Source organism: Crocodylus porosus, unplaced genomic scaffold (assembly GCF_001723895.1).
Source record: "Crocodylus porosus isolate Cpor-Errol unplaced genomic scaffold, CroPor_comp1, whole genome shotgun sequence".
NCBI classification, from domain to species: domain Eukaryota; kingdom Metazoa; phylum Chordata; order Crocodylia; family Crocodylidae; genus Crocodylus; species Crocodylus porosus.
The window spans coordinates 4,391,858-4,402,330 of NW_017728933.1; the positions used below are offsets into that span (position 1 = coordinate 4,391,858).

The following is a 10,473-nucleotide window of genomic DNA, read 5'->3' on the forward strand; positions in this document are numbered from 1 at the left end:
GGTTTGGAGTGCGGTGCTGCGGAAAGCCAGATCTGGAGATGTTTTTGTGTAGGGCGTTCGCAGTTGAGCAGGAGCCATCTGACACTTCTCAGTTATTTAAAAGCCAATAATTGCTTTCTACTCCCCAAAAAAGAGAGAGAGAGGTTGGTTTTTGCAACCAGTTGAGAAAACAGAGGCATGTCGCAGCCCTTGGAGACTTGGGATCTGATGGTACCAGAGCCCTGGGCAAAAATATGGGAGGTTTCAGCTGCTTCCTCCAGGAAGGTTGAGACTCCACATAATGCGATGGGAATGAAGGCCTTGCTGTACTCAGTTTGGTTAACCCCAGGCACATGAACCCCGGCGATTGCTTTGTCCTCTTCTGCAGTGCCGAAGACAAGGCCAGCAGTAAGCTTACAGTGGGCCAAGCCATGCAGCTGTAAGGGATGGCTCGTTGACTTGTGCGAATGTGGCGAAGCTCACCCGCTGAGCATCTCGCGCCAGTGTCTTACAAAATGCATGGCTCATCAATTAGGAAGTTTCCGAGGAACAGTGTTTTGGCTGCTTCTGTCTTGGAGTAAGACGCTTCCTCTGAAGCAGGCTGTCAGTCCTGGTATGTAGGACAGACTCCTGAAGGGGTGGTAGAGCACGCCCCAAGTGCGTTGATAGGAACAGCTCTCCTCTCGGAGGCTGCGGCTCCCCTATAGCCCCCTTGCCCCGATGCAGTGGCTGCTTATGGCTTTGCCTTGTGGCTGCCAGTACGCAGCAGGCCCAGTGCTCTTCTAACACCTGTGTGAGCACGCTGGTCTCTGGTGTGCTATTCCCCTGATATGCCCAGGAAACCTGTTGCATTTGCCATGTCACTCAAATCAGCCTCCAAGAAGGAGCCTTGTAGACCCATGGAAAATAGACCGCTATGACTTAGGAGCAGCAATGCAACATGTCCTATACCCCTGGCAGCTCTGAGAAGGATAATTCCCCTGGTACACTGCCACATTAGGAGCAGCACATGGGCAGGAGCTTGGACCAGGTGACCCCTGAGGCCCCCCAGCCAGAGGATTTGGGATCCTCTGCAGTTGGGAGAACAAAACAGGGGGGTGCTTGCTTTGAAACCCCAACTCTGTGCACCAGGATGTCTGCACCCCTGTCTGGGTGAGAGCCCCAGGGGGAAAGAACAACCAATGTGCTGGAAGCTGGTGACAACTGTGGCTTCCCTCCTCTTGGCATGGGCTCTACTGAAGAGTGCAGCACTGGAGCTGGGGCAGCTTCACACACACGCAGCCTGGGATTTCAACCGCTTGGACGCCCCTTGCAATTCCCACGGCCGAGTCACCTTCAGTATGTGCCTTTTGGCTCCCAGGAAGGCGCCGTTGCTCTGCCCTGTGCCCTAGAGGCTGTGGGAGCTCTCCTCCCCAGGACCGTGCTGCAGGTCACCAGCCCCTGCCATGAGGGTCCCTGGAGCTGCGGCCCTGGGGGCTCAGGGGCTGCACTCCGTCATGTCCCTGCTAGCCGAGCGTTGTGGGCTTGTGTGGAGGCATGAGGGCTGGGAACTGCTCCCTGCGCTGCCCGAGAGAGCATTCCCTTGCCGTAATCCTGCCTCCTGGCATCCTCTGTGCAGGCAGAAGGGCAGGAGGTCAAGCTGATTCCTGCTCTTGGAGCTGAAACAGAAGCTGCATGCTATTTTCCCAGCCCACCGCTCCCCTCAGAGGGGCTGTCAGGGCTGTGGCCGAGGGTTATTTTTCTAACCTCCTGTTCCCTTCAGGAGGATGAGGCTGAGGCTGAAGCTGAAGCAGCTTCCCCAAGCACGGGCACCTCTGCAACCTCCTGTTCCTCCTTTCTCAGCCATGGAGCTCCCCTGGGAGGCTGGGCCTGGGTGCGCCAATGGCAGGGTCACCCCATCTCACCCCGATGAGCTGCTAGTGCTGCAGGCGTGGGGCAGGAGCACATGTACATTTGGATCCTTGCAGTGGTGCCCCTCGCCTGCACCCCCTCCAACTCCAACACTTGGGTCCCAGGCAGAGTTTGCTCAGTGTGACGGTCTAATTCCAGCCACCTCCCTGCGTGCCTGGGACCGTGGCACTGAGCTGTGCCCTTCTCTCTGTCCCTTGGGGCTGCTCACATCCCGTGTGCCTAGGTGAAGCTGGCCACGCTGGACATCTTGCAAATCTGTTTCTGGATGATCTGAGCTCTGCTGTGCTGTGGTTGTCCTTCGGGGTGCCTGCGCTGCCTGGGAAACATGGGTCCCTGCTCCCACCAAGCTGCCAAAGCCCAGGGATGTGGGTGAGTGTCTGGCCCACAAGCGGGGGTCCCAGCCAGCATGGCACACCGCCCCACGTACCTGCCAGGATGTGGACTGAAGAGGGGTGGGGACAGGACTGAGCTGCCCATGCGGGACAGGGTGGGAAGCACCTGCTGCCCCACTGAACCCAGCAGCTCTCGCCAGCTCCAAGGCTGGTGGCTTTAGGACACATCTAACACCTCTGGCTGGCATTGCGCTCTCCTGCCTCTGCCCCTGCCAGCCAAGAGGAGCAGAAAGGACCATTTCACATGAGGACTAGCTGCCCTCACCCCCCCGGCCCTGCACCCCCATCTCCCTGCGCCCCGCTTTGCTGCCAAGAGCATTCCCGGGCAAGCTGCACCATCTTTGTTTAGTCGTTAGAGCAGAAAAAGAGGGCGAGAATCTGAGGAAATGCTTGAAACGATTAGGTGGTCTTAACCGAGAGGCACTAAATGCATGCAAAGCACCTCCCCCAGCACCTCGTGCGGCGGGAGAATGTAATCGCATTTCTAAACACACAATTACGGGAAATAAAGAGACAAGAAAAGAATAATTAATTTCTGCTTCCTCATGCAAATCCTCTGACCAATCATTTAGGGATCAGGAGCAATTCAGCTTCTTGTGCAAATTCCACACTGAAGGCCTGAAAAACGAGAGTGAATGGATTTACTTTTCTAAGAAGCAGCATTAACAAAGGTTCCATTTTCCATGGTTATGTGTCTGGCTAGACAGCCCTTGCTGACAAGCTCTCAAAAAACATGTGTTGGCCTGTTGAAAAGGCCTCACTGTTGACTGACAGACAATTGAAGTGACAAATTGTTTCATTGTACTTGGCAGGGAGAGCGCGGCATTAGATAATTATGGTGAGGAGCGACGCGATAGGGCAGAGGTCAGAAGACATGTCTGACCCTGTTCTCTGAAAGGCCTGAATGGAGCCCGCTCCCCGGAGACCAGCGGGTGACACTGTCTCATTTTTTCACTTTCTGTTCTAATGATGAAGAGCTAAAGAATACAGAGCCGTGGGGGGGCCCCAGCTCCGCGCTCGCTCCCGCCCCTCTGCCGCCCGGCCCGTGGGCCTGCCACGGTACCAGTTCGCACGCTTGCCCTCTGCGCTTCGCCTGCTGTCTCTGGGAGCGAGGACAAGATTGCAGCCCAGCACTGGGCATCCCGGCAGCAATGCCCCGCAACTGCTCCAGGGCCAGAGGGAGCAGACGCAGGCACCTCTTAGGAGTGCGGTTGCCTTTTCCTGGGCTGGGAGTGTGCAAGGCATATACTCCCAGAGGTGCCTAGTAGCGGGCTGGGGAGCTGCCTTGCACAGCGGCTCATAATAGGTCATGGCTCCTTGGATCCGCCAGTGGCAGTGCGCGGTTGTGCCCGTGTGTCAGGTGGGGTTTGCAGGCCAGGGACTGCTGGGGAGTGCAGGGGCACCTGGTTTTCCCGGCAGATGGAGAGCTGGACTGCTTGCAGTCCAGCATGGGCAGGTGTCTGAGCAGGCTTCTCTTCGTCCCTACAGGAAAGTGCAAGACCCGTGGACCAGCGTGTGCCGTGGAGAGTGGGGATCCCCACACAAAGACCCCACCAGGGTGGAGCAGGACATGAGCAGAGCCATGTGCCGGGCAGTGCACGTGCCTCATGCTGTGGGTTGTGGCAAAGACAGTGCAGTCCTGCCCGGGTCAGCCTGGTCTGAGCCCTGCTGCAGCAGTGAACTAAGCAAAAGCCTTTGTAGGAGCGGAGCCCCCAGTGATCCCTTGCCTGCTCCCAGGCTCAGCCAGGCTCGGGGCAGGCAGCAACCCCTTCTTCACTCCAACAGGCTGGTTTCTGCTTGTGAACACAGAGCTGAGCCCAAATTTACTGTGGCTGGCTTCTTTCACTAGCTGCAACAGAGTACAACTAATAATTATTGAAGCCTTTCTCCCACCATAGAAATAAAATATGGCCCTGGAAACCCAGCACAGCTACTCCATTGAGAACCCAGCTAACCTGAGTAATACCAATAATTCAAAACAGATGAGCCAGAGGCTCAGGCACTGTAGGTGCAGTATCCCCATCTGCCCTGACCTTTGGAGCGCGCTGAAAGTTACCTTGAAACTCCACAGAACTCCTTGGAAGTCCAGGAAAGGGTTATTTATGGCAGAGCCATAAATATTTGCTATGGATTTTCTCCATCAATCTAGAAAATGAATTAGGTTAGAAGAAATTTATGTCCTTGAATCTTGGGCATGTGTTTCCGGGGGAGAGGAGGGAAAGTGGGATCTCCATTGTACAGGGCAGCGAGCGGCTGCGGGGCTGTGAGCTCCGCTGGCTGCATTCATTAATTCCCCTTGGCAAGCGGCTGAAACGCGCGGGGTCTGGGGGTGGGGAGGAGGTTTGTGAAACCCTCTTAAAGCTGCTCTATGAAGCTGTCCATGTGGAAGGAGAAAGTCACCTCCCCTCCCCCCTGCAAGTGCAGCATCCCACCCCCATCTCCTGAAAGAGCCCCATGACCTGGGGACTGGGTGGCCCAGGAAATCAGCCCCAGCCATGCTGCCTAGCCTGGCTAAGCCCAGCATGGGCCAGGACAGGAAGGGGAAGCTACTGCAGGTGGAAGCAAGCACTGTCCTGTGCAAAGAGCTCCTGCCCCAGAGGCATGGCACAGTCGGTGGTACAGCGTTCATGAGACACCACCTATGACTCAGAGCTCTAACAAGCCAATAGATCTCAGTGCAGGAAGGGGCGTATGCCACCAACCTGTCCCACCCTGGCCACCATGTGCATGGTGGGAGCTAGCTCAAAGCAGTGCCTGGCTGGTACCCTTGGCCATGCTGCAGGCTTGAGTGGCCAGGCAGGTGCTGGAGTCATCTGGCAGCCTGTGTGTTACAGCATGGGCATGCGAGCGGGCATGAGGGACAGGTACGTGCTCCCACAGCAGCTCCTGCTCCCGTCCCGCCGTCCCAGCGCTCCTGAAAGGGCTTTGGCATGAATAAGGTGACCTTGCGTGCCCTCTGTTCCCACGCTTTGCCCTTTCCCCTTTGACCTCTGCCCAGCTGCATGGGCAGCAGAGGCCACAGCGTGCTGTGCAGCTGGCTGGGAACGGCGCGTGCCTGCAGCGCGGGTCCCAACGCCTCGTCGCAGCACGACCCTGAATGCAGCTTCTCTCTTCTGCTGCCTCTGCGCTGCTCCAGCACCTGCAGGGGCCCTCGGACCATTCACTCTCAAGGCACTCCCAGACAGTCCCCCAGGCAGTGGCTGGGCTGGGCTCACCTCTGTGGCCTCGGACAGGAGGAGGGAGGCTTTGCCCTTGAAACATGGCCCTTGTGGTTGCTGGCGGGTCCCGGCTTGTGTGTGCTCCGCAGCTGCAGGATTTTTGCTCTTGGCGGTTTCCACGTCTCCCTTGCCCTGACTGGTCCCCCTCTGGAGCTGTGTTCCTTAAGGGACACGAGCTTGAGTAAAACCTCCCAGCCCCGCTTTCCCCTGCTCCCTCCATGCCCAGTTCAGCATCTGTCCAGCAGCCTTTGCAGTAGGGTGGTTTAAGCAGGGGCATGCCCCGCAACACCCGCACTTGGCACCTGGCTGTGCACATGTGCCTCTGCCTGTGTGCACGCAGGCTTGCATGTGTGCCCACACATCCCTGGGTGTGCATGAGGGCTCTGGGAGGCATGCAGGGGATCCTCTGCTGGGTAACCTGGTAATGGGAAGAGCTGACAAGCTGACAGAGGGAGCATGACACCAGGAGCTATTTGCTCCATCAATGATTTACCAGATGTGTACACTGCACTAAAGACTTGTAAACATGCTTTAATGGCCAGCTGTAAATCCTGTAGAAATGGCAGTAGCACTGCCAGCTCCATCTCCACCAGACACGTTTCAGGGTCAGCCGTGCGAAAGCCTGGAGTCCCCGTGCTGCAGGCTCTGCCTGGCCTGTGCCGGTGCATGTGAATTAGGCACGAAAGTCCCAAGGTCAAAGTAACTGCAGTGTCGGGGAAGGATGTACGAGCAGCAGGTTCTCCTCTTCTGGGTCCCCTGCAGGTCCTCGTCCCAGCAAGCTGCACCTCCAGCTCTCTGGGCTTCCATTCGAGTGCCCTGGAGTGGATGGCTCTGTGTTCGCCTGCGATGCTGGAAGTCTCCTTTGTTAATCACTGAAGCAAAGCATCATTAGCGAGAAGTGCGGAGTGTATACAAAGAGGAACTTGCCAAATTACTAATAAGCAGAAACTCCATCCATCTTAATGAGACAGGGTTAAGAAAATAGCAACTTAGAATATACACAATGGAGCCTTTCCACGCTGTTTATTTATTCATGCTCGAAAGTAGTTCAGGACTCCATCTCCGCCGCTCCGTGGAGATCGTGGCGCGGGTTCCAAGCCACAGCCTGTTTATGCTCTTGCAAATCATTAAGCAAAAAAACAATAAATGGATGGATTGTTCCAAAAGCACAGAGGAGGGGACAAACATCTGGCACCCAAGCAAACAAAACAAAACAAAGGGCCCAGCCGGCTCCAGGATCTCCTTGCTCCCGCACGAGGGCATGCATGAAAAATGACTGCGCTGCTCGTGTCCCAGCCCAGAACCGCCCTCCTTGGGGATGGCAGCTGTGCCACGCTGCCCTGGTCCCTCGGCAGCCCGGCTCAGCCACCTCCCTCTGCACCCTCGTCCCTGGGTGCCCATGCCAAGCTCATTCTCTGCCCTTGAGTGCAGAGAAGCCGGGTCAGCTTGGCACGACTGCACCGCACCACACCACTGGGTGGTTGACATTGCCCGTGCCTTGTGTGGTGCGAGTGTCCATGACCCAAGAGGCTGCTGCAGCTCCTGCACATTCGGCATGTTTCGGTTACCAAAGTAAGATGGAGCCATGCCCAGGGTTTCAGCTGGACTTGGGCTGGACTCCTGGCACGGGTGTGCAGGCAGGCACGTGTGCACAGGCACACACACCCAGCAGAGAGGGAGACGTGCCGCAGCACATCGCCTTGTGGTCTGGAGCCTCGGCTTCTACCGACGTGCCTGCACGTGGCACGGTACAGGGAGGGCTGCGCAGCTAAATGTGGCAGGCAGGTTGGGGCCCTGTCCCATTAGGCCAGTGGTGTGATTCACGGCTCTCCGGAGACTCGCAACGCCTCTCTGCTGTTGCAGCGGAGAGAGGCAAAGTCTGCCCCGCACCAGGCTCTCACACACCTGTGCTGCTCAGCCACATTTTTCTTTTGTTGGGTAAGAGCCCGCGGCACCTTCCATGCGGGCACCTGAGCAGCCAGCGGTTTTATTGCGCGGTGGCGCTTGCTGTGGGTTATTCATACATCCTGCAGCCACGCAGCAGCCCCCACCTGGCCCAGGTCACGGCTTAGTCCTGGAGAAGAATGTGCTGCAAGGCAGCAAGTTATTACAGGATAAATATTTATAAGCCCCTGTAAATATTTGCCGTGGGTTTCCTTCTGGGATGAGGGGCAGAATTCACGGAGCCTAAAGCTGCGGCTGCTGATGCCCCAGCGAGTCAGCCTGTTGTTGATGCCGCGTCGGTAGCCTGCTTTATTTCACCCTGGCAGGAGCCTCCAGCTGCATCCTCCATGTGCCGGGACCTTGAGTTAGCCCCGGGGACAGACAGATCCCCTTGCGGCGCTGAGCCCTGCCCATGCCTGGAGCTGAGCCCTGCACAGCAGTTCCAGGTAGCCACCCCAACATCCCTGATTGTATCAGCATCGGTTAACCCTGGTGCTATCTGCTGAGGAAAAGCAGAAAAGCAAACAGACCAAAGCTAACATCCTGCCCAGCAGTCCCACGCTGTCCGGCCACTCTCAGCTTGGGGCAAGGGAGCTAATCTAAAGCAAATATTCCCTGTGGGACTGCAGATGGCCTCTTCCCAGGCACCCTCCAAGGAGCAGCCCTGCTGAATCCATGGGCGAGGGGGAAGGGCCAGGGCTCAGCCGCATCCCCTCTAGCACTTGCCTTCATGTGCCCTGGGCCAGGTCCACACTGCCAGGCTGATGTGGGTCTCCTGTCTGAGCACAGGTGCCCGGTGCCAGCGTTGGGGAGCTGGCAGTGCAGGCCACACAGCAGAGGAGCCGGCCTTTGCCCAGGCACAGGGCCCTCATGCTTGGGGGCACCTGTGCCCACAAGGAGCCTCTTGCAAGGCACAGGCTGTCAGCAGGGGCAGCCTTGGACCTTGCAGCTGCTTTAGGGACCTCTCACCTGCAGGCTCGTTGGCTTCATCAATAAACAGCAGATGTCTCAAATTCCAGCAGCCAGTGCCACGTCTGTAGTGCCAGACCACAGAGCTGGGTTTCTGAGCCAGGCTTTGTACCAAGTCCGGGCCCACAGCAAGAGAACTCTCCCCCCCCGCCCCACATCCCTTGGGCCCCCAGACCTCATCATAGGGATGAGGTCAGGCCCCCAGACCTCCTGCAAGAAGCCAGCAAGAAAGGGCACTCAAAGAGGGCTAACCCATGACATTATTGATCTGCAGTATCTCAGGCAGCCCTTGGTTACACAGGTATGGATCAAAATGCCTGGAGGAGTTAATGCCTAACTCGGTTGTCATTCTGGGCAGAGCTGTGGTTTCTGGGGCCCGATGTTGCACGTGAGGCAACTGAGTGGTCTGGACTGGACAGGGCAGAAGGATTGCTGGCTGAAGGGATGGGCACTGGCTGCTCTAAGCCTATGGGGGAGGGCAGTGCTGACACCCATGTGGAGACCAAGCATGCAGATGTGCCAGAGACTGCCCTTGCCCTCAGAGAAATGAGCTGTCTGCACTCCCAGCCCAGCTCTAGTTAGCTAAAAAGAGTCCACCTGGCAGCATCGAGCCGGGGGAGCTGTGCGCGGGCAGCAATCAGGGTCCACCTTGCCCAGCTACATCAGGGAAGTCCCTGCCAGTCCCATTCACCCAGGCAAACACATACTCACCTTCCCCATGAAACCCCGGGTGGCAACAGAGTGGCAGGACCACAGGAAACAGGAATGACTGCCAGTTGCATGAAACATCACTGCAGAGGCACAGATCCCCCTGGACTGCCCTTCTCTCACTGATCTGTGGGCTTTCTATTATGCCCATCTGCCCCACATCCATAGGGCAGGCTCTCCAAGTCAGCCAGAGACTGACAAGGAGCCAGCAGGCCTGGAACTGCCCTCCTGGGTGCCTGCAAGGGCAGGTGCTTGAGCCCTGGGGTGTCAGTGGAAGGACATGCTGGCCCAGGCAGGTGCCCTTTGGGCAGCAGGCTCTGGGACTGCTTTGCAAGGACGTGCACTTGGGAGTGCCCATTACAGCTTCCCAGAGAGTGCCCAGCAGCAGGGTCCCACCGGACACCCCTCGCAGGGTTGGGAGGGGAAGCGCATTCAAACTAGCTCCGGGACAAAACCTGAGAGCCTTTCACTGGCTCCGTGCTCCCCTCCCATAGGACCCCAGCCCAGCTGGGCAGCGGTCAGCATGCCGCGCCTCCGTGGCTCCTGGTTGGAACCGCGCATCCTGCTCAGGGCCTGTCCAGGTTTCGGGACACCGGGTCCCCTCTGCACCAGGTCTGGTTCAGAGCTTCGTTGCCACTTGCCGTCAAGGCTGGATGCATCCAAGCGCCTCTTTCATTCAGGCCTCTTCCCTCCCGGCGAAGCTCTCTCTCTTTTACGGCTGAATTCTCCACTTGGTCAGCGGTGCTAACTGGCTTCTCTCTTGCATGAGGCCTCAGGTGAAAGTGGCTTTTTCACGCTCCCTGGCTGCCGAGCTCTGGATTTGCCTCGCAATGAGGTGCAGTTCCTGCATCACACAGCACGAGCTGTGTCGGCAACTGGCGCTTTGTGTGTCTGCGAGGGGACGGCCTGCTCAGGGCAGCACCGTAGCGCTGCCACCCAGCAGAGTCCCACTATCCCCTCCTGGGCACGCACGAGGCCCAGAAACAGGGTGAAAATGCCCCCAGCGTGGCAGAGCTGTGCCGAGCCCCCGTAGGTCTCTTGGTAAAGGAGCGGAGGCAGAGGTATGCTGCTGTGAGCTACTGGGAGTCCTCGTTGCCAAGCCTGCCACGGCTCGCTGCAGGGCCCCTTGGCAACCCACAGCTCCTACCCCCGGCTTCCTCGGGGCTGCGGCTGTAAAAAAGATACCGAAACCTCGAGGGTGGGGTGCCAGGCAGCGCCGCAGCAAGGCACAGAGCGGGGGACAGGCAGGTCAGGCCTGCAGGGAACATCCCCTGGAGAGGCGCAGCCCGGAGCCGGGAGAAGAGGTCGGGCACAGCCGCACACCCCGGCCCTGAGGAGAGGCCAGGGCGCCG

At 58.0% G+C, this 10,473-nt stretch overlaps 1 long non-coding RNA gene across 1 annotated transcript; it reads right to left on the reverse strand.

Moving 5' to 3' along the window:
• Positions 1–2,307: 2,307 nt before the first annotated feature.
• On the reverse strand, positions 2,308–5,581 carry LOC109317403. Its single transcript, XR_002103041.1, has 3 exons — positions 5,498–5,581; positions 4,339–4,427; positions 2,308–2,900 (listed from the first exon to the last, which is right to left on the reverse strand). It is a non-coding gene; the product is annotated as an uncharacterized LOC109317403 (long non-coding RNA).
• Positions 5,582–10,473: the final 4,892 nt, after the last annotated feature.